Raw genomic sequence first — 9,147 nt, 5'->3', positions numbered from 1 at the left:
TTCAAATACTGAGCTAGACAACTGGATATTCACATGCAGAAAATCTTTGAATCTAGGCATAGAACTTATCCCTGTTCACAAAAATGAACTCAAATTAGATCACAGAACTAAATATAAAGACAAATCTGCACAATTCCTGGGTGACTTTGAGCATGGCAAGGAGTTTTTCCATGCAACTCCAAAAGCCCAACGTATGAAAGAGAAATTGCAAGGTTGGACATTATTAAAATTAAGAACTTCTGTTCTGTGAAAGAAACCGTTCAGAGAATGAAGAAACAAGCCACAGACTGGAAAAAAAATATTTGCAGAACACGTATCTAATAAACGACACGTATCCACAAAAGACAACTGTTAAAACTCAATGATAAGGGAAAACACAACTCCCTTAAAAATAGGCAAAAAATGGAAAAGACACTTCTGTAAATCTAAGACTGTTCTAAAAAGAAGTCTACTATTTCAAAGGTATCTAATGAGAAAACTGTCCAAAGAATCCAAAAAGACGTTTCTGCAAAGATGATACAAAAATAGCCAATAAACACACAAAAAGATAATGAACTTCATCAGTCATCAAGGAAACGTAAACCACAGCAACAAGGAGGTATCATGTCCCACCTTCTTCTAGAAAGGTGAGAACAAAAAGTCAAACAAAGCAAGTGTTAGCTAAAACAAGTGTGGTGGGGCACTTCAGCGGCTCAGTTGGTTACACAGCCGACTCTTGATTTTGACTCAAGTCATGATACCAGGGTCGTGGGAGATTGAGCCCCAAATCAGGGTCTGTGTTAACAGGAGTCAGCTTGGATTTCCTCTCTGCCCTCTCCCTCACCACTGCCCACCTCCTGCTCGCTCTCTTGCTCTCTCTCTCAAATAATAAATCTTTTTTTAAAAATAGGGTTAAAAAAAATAATAATAAAAAATAAAAAAAATAAAAAAAAAATAAAAAATAGGGTTGACAAGCATACAGAAATCAGAAGCCTCACACACTGCTGTGAGAATACAAACAGGGGGCCACCTTGGGAAACGCTGGTTCTTCTAAGTGTTTAAACACAGACTTAGACTTAACCCAGAATTCCGCTCCTACTACATGGCCCCCAGAATGAAAATATGTCCACATAAATACCTGTATGTGAAGGTTCCTTTTTTTTTTTTTTCATTTGTATTTTTTTTTTTTCTCCAGGTGGGGTTTTAACGGTCACTTTCCCACACTCTGGATAATTTCTGATCCCACCACAAGGAGCCCTTGAATTGGCTAATGTGAGAAACTGGGAATGAAGACCCCTTTTAACTGCCATCTTGCCGAGGGAGTCTCCTTTTTTTTGGAAAAAAAAATCAAAGGTTATTGCGTGAGCCTGGATGAATCCCACTCTCAACCCTCCACGGTCCGACCCACCCCATCTCACCTCATACCCGTTTTTGGCAGGGAGAAGCAGGAGTACGTGGTCCCGAATTCTCCTCCTTCACCTTGTTAAACACTAGAGGAAAGCCCGCCATGAATGGCAACGATTCACCTTCAAGCTGCCTCCCTTCATCCAACGTTAAAACCCTTTGCACATAAGGCAACGTGGAAGCTGATGTTTTTACTCACCTCGCTGTTTTAAAGCACCATTATGAAGTCAGGTTGTACAGTAATTAACAGTACCTTTTATATATATCTCATATCTGTCATTTATATATATATTACAAACACACACACACACAAACTGGAAGAGGTAACAGCAGCTTATAGAAATGGATCTTCTTCAAGGTTTCCTGTGTGGTAAGCACCTGAAATACTGCATAAAAGGGTCTTGTGTGATGTGTCTCCCTGCTGCTCATTGGGCTCTGTTCTGCATGACCAGGAATGGTGCTGGCAAGAGAGCTCAGCGGCTGGAAGGAAAGTCTGCTGCTGAGCGTCACTATTTTCCACCCCCCTGCTTGTGCTCCTATCTGATCAGGCTAGAGAAGACAACAAAACATACATAGTTAGAAAAAACTCCAATATATAGATTTCTGTAGAATTCCTTTTTTTTTCCCTCCTGTCCTTCCTCTGCAAGGTATTGTTGCTATGTCCTGTTACTGGTTTTTGCTGCAATAAACCCTCTTTGTTTCAATCACAGCAAGAAACAAAAATCCAAACAGAAACCCCTCTGAAAAGAGTAGAAAACAAAAGGTTTTACCTACAAAAAGGGGAGGGGGAGACAGGAGGGACCTGGTTTTGTTTTTAAAAAGGACTGAAGATTAACATTGAAAAATCAGGAGATGATGTGCAACCCTTTGTGCAAGGCAAAGCCCTCTGGTACTTCCGCCTCTGGTTTTGTTTTAAATTTCCTTTTTCTCTTCTGCGTGCGGATACTTCTCTCCATCTTCATGTTGTCAGTGTTTTGCTGTGTTTTGTGTTTTCTTGTTTACTTTGTGTCACTACCTCAGTCTGCCCTCATGTCCCTTACACACAAACAAAACATTCCTTCAGCAGAGCGAAGAGGGTGGCGGATGACCGGCACGCTCCACGACTGGCCCAGCAGTCTCTGCGTCGCCAAGTGGCTCATGTTGGAGACATCAGTATAGTGGACAGGGAAGCCAAACACCCTTTCCATTTTAGTGCACCGTAAGATGTCCTCTTTCTCATTCATGAAGACGGGGACATGCTGGTCTTTGCCCTGCTTTATGGAGTTCGACCTAGTAGTAATGGTCCTCACTTTGCTGAACTTGGCTATCCAGCCGTGCTCCAGACACTCCTGCAGCTCCAGCTTATCATTCACAGTGGATGCCAATGGCCTCCTGTTCATACCAGGAAGGTTCCCCCAGAAGTAGTGGGCCCTGTGTGCAGCTGACACTTCTTTGGCATTAATCATCATAGGGTTGGACTCGAGAATTCGCGAGATGTCCCTCTTGTCACTAATGCCCATGGCCACCACATTCTCAAAGAGCCGGAAGAAGGGGCGGTCATCTCCCTCCTTGGGCCGCGCATCATGCAGCAGGTGGGAGAACTCAAAGAAGAGCCGGCCAGTGCCCTCGTAGAGTCCTTTATGGGCAGGATTGATGATGGAGAGACCATTGCAAGGACTGCCCCCAATCACCAGATCCAATGGGCCCCACTCCTGGATATGCTTCTGCGTGACGCTGCAGACGTCCCCAACATACATGATCTTCCCCACCGTGATGGAGTCCTTGCACACCTCGGAGGCGATGTAGCAGTCCACCTGAATCCCCAAATCCTTCAGCACCAGAAGCCCTGTAGCAATTCCATCAAATAGAGACAGCACCCGGATGGGCTTCCTCTTCTCAGCTGGGACAGGCAGGTAAACCTTCATAGGGTCAAATCCTGGTCGTGGCTGTTGGTGAAGAACATCTGGAGCCATGAGGGCCAGTCGTCCCGCTGCCGCAGTAGCCCGTAAGTGCCCTTGTGCCCACACATGTAGCAGTTCCGGGGGTCCTCCTTGATGGCTGCCAGGTGGCCCCCAGCCCCAATAAGAGATCCACACCCTCCACACAAAAACACCTGCAGCAGTTATTGTTCCCACACATGAGCACCTTGCCCCCCACCCCCCACAGCAAATGGTGTGGTAGGACTGGTAGCTGTCATCATCATGGTGATACGTATGCACACTCCAGGAAGCAGTTCTTACAGTTTGGCACATTTCTCCAACAAACAGAGGGTGTTCCAGGGTAACGTTGAGGCTCCCACAAGAGATGCAAATGTCCTCGATGTTCTGGCACTTCTGCCGCACTTTGTACACCAGCTGCTCTCTTGTGCGTTCATCAATGATCTTAGGCTTCTCAGTCGTACTCTTTTGGGGCTTTTTGGCTGGGGGGGGTGGTGCATAGGCAGCTGCCTCAGGTTCGACCCACATGTCTGTGTAAACTTCTTTGTAGGGGTTCTTCTCTTCTTTGGGTGGCTTCAGGCCCTTGGGGCCAGAAGGCTGGAACCCTCCGAGAGACCCACTCGATCATCTGTTTGTTCTGCACCTCCACGGACTTGGCAGTGTCGCTCTCATCGCTGTCTTGGCACGCTGGGAACAACTTCCCCGCATGGCTACAGGCCACCTGCAGGACTTCATAGATGGCTTTGCGGTACATGGGCTGCTTGTTGTATGTGGCCTGGTGGAAAGCACTGCAGAAGGAGCTCAGCGGCATCAACTTCTCAACACACACCATCAAGAACTTGCCATCTCCAAACCACATGACCCAGCGGGTGCCTTCAGCTCCTCAGCTCCGGCCTGTCATCCACCAAGACACAATGCGGCCTGGCCACAGGAGAAGCCCCGACGTTTCCCCCACACCAGCTCCCCAGTGCCAAAGCCCCGGCCGTCCTCGTAGGCCAGCTCATCGTTGGCTGCTTTGGTGGTGTTCTTGTCCCCAGCATCTGCCCCCACGGGCTCAGGTGTGGTGGCCACAGTGGGGGATGCAGGGTTGGTGGGCTGCTGCATTGCAGGAGGACTGGCCTCCTCCACCTTCTGAGACTAGCCAGACCCCTGGTTTTCTTCCACAGCATTCATTACTGCGATCACCTTGGCTTTTCTTCTCAGCCCATAAGGCCACGTGCAGCCCCTCTATGTAAAGATTCTTAGCAGCATTATTCATCATAGGCAATAGGTAGAAATGACCCAAATGTCCAAAGCTGGATAAAGAGGTTAACAAAGCTGGTATATCCATAAATACTACTGGGCCATAGAAAGGTATGAAGTATTGCTACATATTATCATGTGGATTAAGCTAAGTGACAGGAGCCGATGGCAAACAAATCTACCCACCATATGATTCCATTTACATGAATTGTCCAAAACAGGTAAATAGAAACAGAAAGTAGATTAGTGGTTGCATAGGGCTGGAGTGAGGAAGGGTCAGAGGATGAAGGATTAGCGGTAGACAGCTACATGAGACAGGGGTTTGTTGGGAGGAGATGAAATTATTCTAGAATCGTGGAGGTGGCTGCATCACTTTGTGCGTACACTTCACATCCTTGCACATATACTTGAAATGGGTAAACTGTCTGATATATGTCTCAATAAAGTGGTTACAAAGAGTTACTATCTAAATGTTGATGACACCCCAATCAGAGTTGCGAGATTTCACAAAAGGAAATATAAAAAGACAGCACAGTTCATACGTCCACTAAAAAAATAAATAAATAAATTACTGTTTCTCTTAAGTTCAAATTAAACTGGATGCCTTGTATTTTATCTGGCAACCCGACTCCCAAGTCTATTACCTACAACCTAGAACTTACTAATTATCCTCAAGATCCACGTATCCAACTACACAGTAGGAAGTTCTACTTGGTTAACTGCCAAATAGCAAATGAACATAAAACTAAAATCACCTTTCTTATGAGAAGATATTCAATTATGTCAGAAGTGGTAGGTCAGGGCTTGTGCAGGTCTCTGGAGCCCTCTCTCAACCCCCGATGGCCTGGCATCAACAATCTGGTGGTTGGATTAGTGGATGTGGTGTCTAGGAGCTGAGGTTTAACCAACACGGAGGAGGAGTTTCAATATGTTGAGAAACATCACCCTGATGGTGAGGGCAGGCTGAGCATCCAACTCCCTTTCTCAAAACAAAATCACTTTCCTTCCCTCACCCATGGGTTCATTGCCATTGTCTTGACCTGGAAATCTCCAGGCCCATCCCATCTCTGTAGCAACTAAATTTTACTTCTGAAAAAAAAAAACCAGTCTGATATCATCATTCTGCTGCTTTAACCCTTTCAATATACTGGCTCCTACCATGGTCAAATAAAGTCAAAGCCAATTAAGAAGAGGTCTCTACCTGGGCCCCTGGGTGGCTCAGTTGGTTACACCCCGACTCCTGGTTTGGGCTCAGGTCCTGATCTCAGGGTCGGGACCCCGGATCCTTCACAGGGCTCCACACTCTGTGGGGAGTCTGCTAAAATTTCTCTCTCCATCTCCCTCTGCGCATTCTAGCACTTGTGCGCATTCTCGCATACGTGCACATGTGGCTCGCTTTCTCTCTCTTGCTTGTTGACATACTTGAAAGTGAACAGAATGGGTCAAAAGACACACTTGAAGTTTGCGTGTGATAGAGGCTGGGAGTGGGGGGCAGCTAGTAAGAAACAGAGAATGGACTAGAGGGGCACAGTAAACATTAAAAGCACATTTTACAGCAATTACAGAAAGATCCTTGTAATAGTACACATGCTACTGTGCCACTTAAATGCTAGCAACATCAATTTGTTTACTCATTGCTTTTCTAAAACCAGGATATCAGTGACTATGCTTCCTCGCCACTTACTAGTCACATTTACTTTGAAAAACCACCAAGCTTAAACTCAAGAGCTAGTGTAACTAAGACTTTGAAAAAAATTAGTGTCCTTTTCTTAGTAGAAATAACAACCACCTATCACTACTTTTTGGTCTTTCACGTGCTATAATTTAATACTAAATGCCTGCTTGTATTTGCCTAACCTATGTAACTATCAAAGAAAGAAGATCTTCACTATTGTATTTGAAAACTCACAAACCACCTTGTTAACATTATAATTTCCATTTTATAGGAAGGAAACAGTGGCCACATTACAACTAAATAGAGACACACATGCATGCATTGTTTTGGGCATGTCTGTTTAATGGTTAAGGGGTGCTGATGAACACAACGATACACAAAGGTACCGTGGCAATTCCATAAAAACTAAATCAAGCACTCTAGTCTTTACATGTATTGTTAGGAAATGCCACATCTCAACTTTTTCATTTCTTGAGAGTTGCTACTGCTTGAGGCAGGCAAATTTCAGCCAATTTGACGGGAAAAAATGGACTAAGATTTCTTCTAGCCTGTGAAGCAAAAGCACATTGGAAGTGGCTGATTTTCAAATACTATACATCAGTAACATCCTTCTCTCGTGACAGACAACCATAGCAAATTCACCTGAGTTTGGTTTTGGTGCAGATAGAGCTAAGGCACCACAGGTATCAATTTCCTACAGACTCAGGTAAGACTCACATCTTTTTTTTCAGCTTGAGTTAAATGAAAAAAAAATGCAATTCATATCTCCAGAAGCAAAACTAAGCTTCTTAATCTAATTTTACTATTTTAAGATTTCTGATCACTCCCAGCATTGCTGTGTGGCAAGACCTCATTTCTGGTGGCTGACCATTTCCATGGCATGATGCTTTACCAAGAACCAGCTCCAGAAACTCTTTTTCTTCGTTTTGAACTTTCATGTATTTATACACAAAATACCATTTCAATGGCGTTGTGGGGAAAAAAAAAAAAGCAACTTCTTCAAATTTCAGTTGACCTTGTCAAAGGTAATTTTCGTTTACTTACTTATTTATTTATTTACTTATTTATTTATTTTTATTTATTTATTATTTTTTACTGGAGTTCAATTTGCCACCATATACCATGACACCCAATGCTCATCCTATCAGGTGCCCCCCTCAGTGCCCATCACCCAGTCACCCCCACCGCCCACCCACCTCCCCTTCCACCACCCCTTCTTCGTTTCCCAGAGTTAGTAGTCTCTCATGGTCTGTGAGATATTTCTGATATTTCCCACTTGTTTTTTTTCCTTTCCCCTTTATTCCGTTTCACTATTTTTTATATTCCCCAAATGAATGAGATCATATAACATTTGTCCTTCTCCGACGGACTTATTTCACGCAGTGTAATACCCTCCAGTTCCATCCACATGGAAGCAAATGGTGGGTACTTGTTTCTAATGGCTGAGTAATATTCCACTGTATACATAGATCCCATTTTCTTTATCCATTCATCTTTTGATGGACACAAAGGCTTCTTCCACAGTTTGGCTATTGTGGACATTGCTGCTATAAATTATCAGAGAGCAGGTGTCCCGGCATTTCACTGCACCTGTATCTTTGGGGTAAATCCCCAGCAGTGCAATTGCTGGGTCGTATGTAGGGCAGATCTGTTTTTAACTCTTTAAGGAACCTCCACAGTTTTCCAGAGTGGCTGCACCAATTGACATTCCCACCAACAGTGCAAGAAGGTTTCCCTTTCTCCACATCCTCTCCAGCATTTGTTGTTTCCTGAACAGGCCAATAGCCAGGGAGTAAATTGAAGCAGTCATCAAAAACCTCCCAAGACACAAAAGTCCAGGGCCAGATGGCTTACCAGGGGAATTCTATCAAACGTTTAAAGAAGAAACCAGGGGAAAAAAAAAAAAAAAAAAGAAGAAACCAGGGAAGCCCCGGTGGCGCAGTGGTTTAGCACCGCCTACAGCCTACGGCCTGATCCTGGAGACCTGAGATCGAGTCCCACGTCAGGCTCCTGAATGGAACCTGCTTCTCCCTCCTTCTGTGTCTCTGCCTCTGTCTATATATGTCTATCATAAATAAATAAATCTTTACAAAAATAAAGAAGAAACCATACATATTCTACTAAAGATATTCGGAAAGACAGAAGGAGATGGAGTACTTCCAAACTCATTCTACGAGGCCAGCATCACCTTAATTCCAAAACCACACAAAGACCCCACCAAAAAGGAGAATTATAGACCAATATCCTTGACGATCACGGATGCAAAAACTCTCAACAAGATATTAGCCACTAGGATTCAACAATACATTAAGAAGATGCTTCACCATGACCAAGTGGGATTTATCCCCGGGATGCAAGGCTGCTTCAACACTCGTAAAGCAATCAATGTGATTGATAATATCAGCAAGAGAAAAAAACAACAACCACATGATCCTCTCAATAGATGCAGAGAAAGCATTTGACAAAATACAGCATCCATTCCTGATCAAAACTCTTCAGGGTGTAGGGATAGAGGGAACATTCTTCAGCATCTTAAAAGCCACCTATGAAAAGCCCACAGCAAATATCATTCTCAATGGGGAAACACTGTGAGCCTTTCCCCTAAATCAAGAACAAGACAGGGATGTCCACTCTCACCACTGCTATTCAACATAGTACTAGAAGTCCTAGCCTCAGCAATAAGACAACAAAAAGAAATAAAAAGCATTCAAATTGGCAAAGAAGTCAAACTCTCCCTCTTCACTGATGACATGATACTGTACATAGAAAACCCAAAAGACTCCACTCCAAGATTGCTAGCACTCATACAGCAATTTGGCAGTGTGGCAGGATACAAAATCAATGCCCAGAAGTCAGTGGCACTTCTATACACTAACAATGAGACTGAAGAAAGAGAAATAAGGAGTCAGTCCCATTTACAATTGCACCCAA

At 44.0% G+C, this 9,147-nt stretch overlaps 1 pseudogene; it reads right to left on the bottom strand.

Moving 5' to 3' along the window:
• Positions 1-2,419: 2,419 nt before the first annotated feature.
• Positions 2,420-4,965, bottom strand: LOC119878633 (annotated as a pseudogene).
• Between the last annotated feature and the right edge of the window lie 4,182 nt (positions 4,966-9,147).

This window comes from Canis lupus, unplaced genomic scaffold (genome assembly GCF_011100685.1).
Source record: "Canis lupus familiaris isolate Mischka breed German Shepherd unplaced genomic scaffold, alternate assembly UU_Cfam_GSD_1.0 chrUn_S1754H1950, whole genome shotgun sequence".
Classification (NCBI taxonomy): Eukaryota; Metazoa; Chordata; class Mammalia; order Carnivora; family Canidae; genus Canis; species Canis lupus.
Note: the sequence above shows the minus strand (reverse complement) of the source record. Positions and strands in the feature narration are given on the sequence as shown.